We start from the raw sequence: 7,373 nt of genomic DNA on the forward strand, positions 1-7,373 counted from the left end.
ATCATCCGTCAATGCTTCTGGCGGTCTGGGAAGGGTAAGGGGCATAGGATCGCACCCCTGACACAGCCGCTAATGTTTGTGCTCTGTAACGGATAGGGGCCTCATCCGAGATGGACTCAGACACCGTAGTGTGTGCATCAAGGAGGCCATGCTGCCTGGGTCCGCCAAGCTATCCCTAATATGTGGACTACACAACCCTTGGCAGTGATCATCAAGTCGTGAGTGGTATTGGCCAGCAGGGCCTACGAAAGAGAGGCACGAGTTTACCAGAATTGATCTGGGGGCAGGCTCGCGTGTGCTCGGTGATGTCGAGCAGGGCCGTCCCCTGGAGACACAGGGAAGACAGTGCTGTTTTGGGGATTTAGCCGGCGCTGTGAGACAAGTGCAGTTGGTCCCATTTAAGTAAACTCAAAGGTACCAACTCAGCATGGATGACGGAACCACTTCCAAGTTTAAAGGTCACACAGAAGTCACGTCAACACACACGCGAAGCTGAACCATGAAAGATTGTCCAGATAGTAAGAATCCCTAACCCGGGAACAACGAATAATCTTCTAAACAGCAAACATATAGACATTACCCCAGTCCAGCATTAAAACCATGACTGATAAGGTGGGCTCAGAGGGGGGATCCACACAGAATAATCACAGTTATGTGTTTTTTTTTATCAGGGCGAGTGGGGCGACACGCGCCCTCCCGAAGAACTCACTTCAGTGGTTCGCTCTGCTAGTCCATTGAAGGAAGAACCGGGGGTGGCTCCGGATCTCAAAGTATAAAACAAAGTATATCCATTAAGCAGCAGGAGCTAGAAGGGCCTAGCCCTAGAAGGAACTGTACAAATACCGCACCGTACGCTATTCACAAGCTGAGCTTCAGACAAAACTGAAGAAGCGAGCAAAATAAAGGGTCGGGAGTTGCCTGCTGGAGAAGCCAAGTCTGTCTCTGAACTAAAGTACTTATACAACAGACGTGATAATAACAGATGGGAAGTAAAGTGCCCCCGTGAAGACTAAGACATGATCGTGATCGACTGAAGCGAATACATGCTCACCATCAAGAACAGGCCACAGGAAAGGGCTGAATGACAGAGCAGCAGACCAGGAACTGAAGTAAACCACAGAAGTGAAAGACGCAGAAATAAAGTACATAGAAGGAGTAGAGGTGACTAAAACACAGAAATATAAAGCAAAAGTAACTGAAGAAAAAGGAATTAAACGCACAAGCATCGGGAATGCTGAGGCACTGGGAACTGTAATACTAACGTTACTGCATGCTGCGCTATAAACAGGGCCACTGGAATTATGTGACAGGAGAGGGCCAAAATATGCAGCAGGGTTGGGTGAATTGTGCAACAAGAAAAGGCAAAATATGCGGCACATTTTGTAATAGTATTTCTTCATTATTTTGTTTTTAATCCTGGTAACACTGTCTGGGCATTGGTTGCACCTCATTAGTACCAGTTTAGCACCCAAATGTAGCAATAAGCAAAAAAAAGGTGACTGGTCCAGCTTTGCAAATGGCCTCCAACCATCCAGCAATACGTCACAGCATTTTTAGTAGCTTTTGAACCATTTGAGCTAGAAACATTTTAATTTTTTTTGCAGACTACGCAGCAGATGATGGATTATGTGGCGAATGTGGCAAATCTATAATTATGCCAAAATTGCTGCGGCCACACAATCGTTTAATTCCAGTGGCCTTGACTATAAGCAGGGGCGTAACGCTGGCCCCTGCAGAAGCAGGGGGCACCCACCCTTCAGGGGGTCCCCTACTCAGCCTTATTCCTACAAATATCTGGCTGACACAGGAGTGTGAGTGGTCCCTCGCAATATCTTGTAGGGGCCCCAAGTATTTCACATTACACAACTACTACTAAGTGCACTATGAGCTGAAGTGCACATGCCAATACTGTCGAGTACAAGAAACACAAGATCTGGAGCAGTCGATTAAATTGAGGACCAAGAAAGGTGACGAGGGAAGAGAAATGCACGAAAGGTTCAGTTCATCTGAACTAAACATGAAGAGCATCAGCAGACTCTGGTGATTCTGGAAAGCGAGAGCCCAAAAGCAGGATCACAGGTGGCCATGAAGCAGCAGGGACACAGCAGGCATGATTCAAGAGGGATGTTGCAGCAGTGGCAAGCAGGCATGAAACAGCAGGGCTATGGGAGGCATGCAGCAGCAGGGGCATGTGAGACATGAACCAGCAAGGCCACAGGAGGCATGAAGCAGCAGGGGCACAGCAGGCATGAAGCAGCAGAGGTCTGTGAGGCATGAAGCAGCGGGGGCACGGCAGGCATGAAGCAGCAGGTCTACGGGAGGCATGCAGCAACAGGGGCACGGCAGGCATGAATCATCAGGGGCACGTGAGACATGAACCAAAAGGCCACAGGAGGCATGAAGCAGCAGGGGCACAGCAGGCATGAAACAGCAGAGGTCTGTGAGGCATGAAGCAGAGGGGTCACAGCAGGCCTGAAGCAGCAGAGGCCTTGGGGGCATGAAGCAGCAGGGGCACACCACAGGCATGAAGCAACAGGGGCACGGCAGGCATGAAGCATGAGAGACCTGGGAGGCATGCAGCAGCTGGGGCACAGCAGGCATGATGCATCAGGGGCACAGCAGGAATGAGGTAGCAGGGCTACGGGAGGCAATCAGCAGCAGGGGCACAGCAGAGGCATGGGAGGCATGAAGCAGCAGGGGCATAGCAGGAATGAGGTAGCAGGGCTACGGAAGGCATGCAGCAGCAGGGGCACAGCAGAGGCCTTGGAGGCATGAAGCAGCAGGCGCACATCAGGCATGAAGCAGCAGGGCCATGGGAAGCATGAAGCACTGTGGGCACAGCAGGCATGAAGCAGCAGAGCCACAGCAGGCATGAAGCATCAGGGCTACAGGAGGCACTAAGCAGCAGGGGCATGGCAGGCATGAAGCAGCAGGGGCACGGCAAGCATGTAACAGAAGTGGCACAGCAGGCATGATTCAGCAAGGTTCGAGCAGACATGAAGCAGAAGTGGCACAGCAGGCATAAAGCAGCAGAGACCTGTGAGGCACGAAGCAGCAGGGTACTGGAGGAAGACCTGTAGCTAGGAACATTTGTATGGGGGGGCATGCCCCCCAGTAATGACATAAAGGCAATGGCATGGGCCGGGTGCACTCAGTAGGGAGTGTTTAGTGCCAGAATATCATGACCTAAATATTATTTGTTAAACAATATTGTCCTAAATGTTTACCCAAAATTTTCACCATCAGAGTTAATAATATACAACAAACGTTGCTGATATAACAGGGGCTACTAAGCAGTTCATAGGACATTTTGAACTGTGACAAGGATACACCATACACAAACCCCAAAGCTGATATTTCAAAAGGCAGTGTACTTTCAATCAGGTATGTATTAATAAGCTTAACACTGTGAAATATCATATTAAAAAAAGGTGAAACATTCCTACCCAAATCCAACTTCAGATCATTAGAGCCGGAATTGGTCCTCTTCCGCCTGGATGAAAGCAAACCTCTAGTCAGAGGCTTCCCCCTCTACATATTGTCATGTCTGAATGGCATTCTGCATACTGGTGACCTGATCATATTCAAGCACATCACTATAACACTGAGGGGACTTCTAGACCTGCACCATTTTCCCAAGACCTCCCTTTTTAGATTGTTACTGGAATATGAAACACAAGCACCAGGGACTAACAGTACACTGATACTGTAAGCACTATCCTACACTACATCTCCCAGAATGCACCTGAGAGGACCAGTGCAACTCTGTTAGCCGTGAGTGAACTCTTCCATTAGACAGCAGAATTATCTTCAAGACCTGGTGCATCATCTACAAGTCCAGCAGAAACAAACCCCCCTATGGCACCCAGCAGAGGATCTAGCCATCTTGTAGGACATTGCCACACCAAAGGCAAAGACAATTCCAAGCTTGACAGAAGGAAATACAAGATAACGAGGACCAGGAAGGATCAGAAGACAAACCTTATCAATCTACGCACTGACTTTGAACAGCATACCCATTAGCATCCTACCCACTCTTACTCTCCTGCAATTCAGGAAGTACATGTAGAGATATCTCTTCTCAGAACATCCTTTAGATCAATTAGGTACTCACACTTGCAATTCAGGAAGAAAGTGAAGACTCATCTCCTAATTGAAGACTACATCCTCACTGTTAGTTACCCACCTTTTCTCTGCCTCGCTTAAATCTCTTCAACAATGGACCATGGCTCTAGCTCTTCTGTTTAACAGTTTGTCACCCAGCAATTTGTGCTAAATAAATACCCTCTTTCAGTTATACAATGTTACAACGGATTATCAATTCCAAGAGGGAAACAACAGAATCGGCAGGGGGACTGAGGTAGAAAGGAATTTTCTTTGGAGAGGTGAAAGATTGACTAGGCGTTGACACTAATCTTTCCTGTATCTTAAATTTTATTTTATCAACTAAGGGTCTAAGGATTAAGGAGACCTAAGCCCATACCCAAACAACCATCCATCCTTGTTCTGTCTGTTAATTTCCTTGACCGCCGTTGTATGCCTACTTGTGTATTGACTCACTTGATCTATGTAGTTTGGTGTGTTGTATGTGTGCCTGAGTGTTTGTTGGCTGTCTGTTGATTTGTGGACAAGTATCCCTGGCTTGCCTGCCTATCATTCCTAAACATCTGTTGAGCATTGATTCTTCACACTGTTAGCCCTCTCTCAATTGGTTTAGATCTCCAACCCTTTTCTTTCGCCCTCTTTTCTTGTCCTGGAGCCTATTTGATTTCCTGGTTCTGTTTTTTTGGACATGCAGACACAAAATGTTGTTTATCAAATACAGCTTGTTTCCATTTTGGGAAGATCATGCCATTCATTAGGCAGATTTCCCACTCCCTCACTCTTCTTCCACCTTTCCACTGTCCTGTCACATCTAGCACTTGTAAACCGCGTTCACACAGCCTAAACTGCTTCACAAGCAACCAATATGACAGGTCTTGTAGTCTGTGTGTATGGGTGATTGCATGTCAGGTGGTTTATATGTATGAGTGCCTGTGGGTCCGTATGCCTGGAAGCATGTTTATCCGTTGAGCCATGAAGCAGTGGGGTACAGGAAGCACGGAGCTTGTGAACAGAAAACTGGAGCCCAGGACTCAGAGAGCAACAACTGGAGATCTAAATTCGAGTCAAAAGCAGAAGTGCTGACACAGGGGGCAGGAACAGCCGCTGGGAAGGCAAAATGCAGTAGCACACTGCAAGCATAAAATGTTAAAATTTAAGAATACAAGGAAACATACTCAAAGCAAGCAGTGGTGTAACAAAACTTGAGAGGGCCACACTGCAAAGTGCATGGAGCCCCTCCCACCCCCGACCCAGTAGGGAACTCTCAGGCCAGGGGCCCACGGACCGTGCACAGTGTTCTGTGCTGAGGGGGTCTCCTGGAGCTCAGGGTCCCCCCCTCACATTGTGAGGGCTGCGGGGCTAATGTTACACCACTGAATGCAAGAGCAAAAAGCTCTTGGGTACTGAGACTTCAATCTGCGCTGTAAAAATGACATATCCAAGGTAAAAGCAGCAGCACTTAAAGAGCTAAAGTTAATCAGAACCCATCAAACGTCTGGAGAATTTAGTTACTAAATGTTATAGAGCGTGTCCCATGCTTTCAGAACCAGTAGAAAGTGAACTGAGGGAGCTGTAGTCCTTTGACTCAGGTACAAAATTCTGACACATTTCTGAAGGGTTTGTGAAAGCAAGAGGATAGTTTAGGGCTGGTTCTGGTGATAAATTCCAAATCCTGTATAGTCTACAGATGGTTTCTCCTAGTAGCCAGATGTCACCATTGTGACAAATACACTGTCTTGGCAATTTATCTTGCAGTTAGAGTGGCAATCACTGGCAGTGTTGTTGCCTTCTTGCTTGATAGTTTGTTCCTCTTCTGGTGAGGAATCCTTCCTTGTTCTAGATTAGGAGCTTTTTCGAATATGCCAGGATTAATCTCATGGTCTGAGTTTTTTAGGTCTGTCTACAGACATCTTTAGCTGTGTACCAGAACTCCCACAATCATCAGAAAAAGAGATTGAATAAACTATATGAAGAGAGGGGCTTTGGCACCAAGTCAGTGTTGATCATCTTCTCTGCAGACATTTCAGTGGACCTCAGTTTTATTAAATCACACATTAAGTAGTTCCATTGCTAATTTCTGCAAGTCTCTGTACTCTTGGTTAGTAGTTGCAGCCCACAACACAATAGGTATCACCTATACAAAGCTAATGGCTTGGCAATGTGTTTTTGCCATGTTGTAGACCAGTGTGGCTGCTGTTCAGCATGGCTAAAAGTTACTGGCATGGAGTGTCAGAGTAGAGTGGGGGAGTAGTGCTGTAGAGTGGATTTGTTGGAGTAGAGGGATCTAGAGTGGAGTAGAGGTTAGAGTGTCAGAGTTGCGTAGAGAGGAGTAGAGGTCAGTGGCTCAGTGGCAGAGAATGTCATAGAGTGCAGTGTCATAGAGTAGAGTGGTGTAGAGTGAAGTGGAGTGGAGTGAAATAGGGTGGAATGGGTTGGAGTGATTGGAGGTAGTCTGGTGAATTGGATTAGAGTACAGTGCAGTGGATTGGATTGACAGAGTGCGTTGGATTGGGTGGAGTGAGGTGGATTGGAGTGGGCAGACTGGATGGGGTGGATTGGAGTGGGGTAGATTGAAAGAGAGTGAGGCGGATTGGAGTGGGGTGGACTGGAGTGGGTTAGATTAGACTGGGTTGGCGGGGGTGGACTGAATTTGAGTGATATGACTGAGGTGAGGTGGACTGAATTGAATTAGGGTGGGGTAGATTGATTTGGTGTGGGGTTGATTGGATTGGAATGGGATGGTTTGGAGTGGTGTGAATTGGAGTGGGGTGGATTAATTTGGGCTGGAGTGGGGTGGATTGGATTGGACTGGAGTTGGTTGGATTGGATTGGAGTGGGTGGATTGGATTCATTTGAATGGAGTGGGGTGCATTGGACTAGGGTGGGGTGGATTAAACGTGGGTGGATTGGATTGTGATGGGAGTGGGTGGGCTGGATGGATTGGATTGTAGTAGGGTGGACTGAACTGGGGTGGGATGGATTGGGGTAGGGTGGATTGGAGTGGTGTTGGACTGGATGGGGTGGAGTGGATTGGGGTGGGGTGAGGTGGCTTGGCCTGGATTGGAGTGGGGTGGATTAGACTGGAGAGGTGTGGACTGGATTGGAATGGGGTGGGGTGGATTGGAAATGGGTGTGGTGGATTGGATTGGGGTACTTTGGATTGGGATGGTTGGGTTGGGAGTGTGGTATGGGGGGTGGTGTGGATTGGAGTGAGTGTAATAGGGTAGGTGGATTGGAGTGGGGTGGATTGCAACAAGGTGAGTAAATAG

This window comes from Pleurodeles waltl, chromosome 4_2 (genome assembly GCF_031143425.1).
Source record: "Pleurodeles waltl isolate 20211129_DDA chromosome 4_2, aPleWal1.hap1.20221129, whole genome shotgun sequence".
Lineage (NCBI taxonomy): Eukaryota > Metazoa > Chordata > Amphibia > Caudata > Salamandridae > Pleurodeles > Pleurodeles waltl.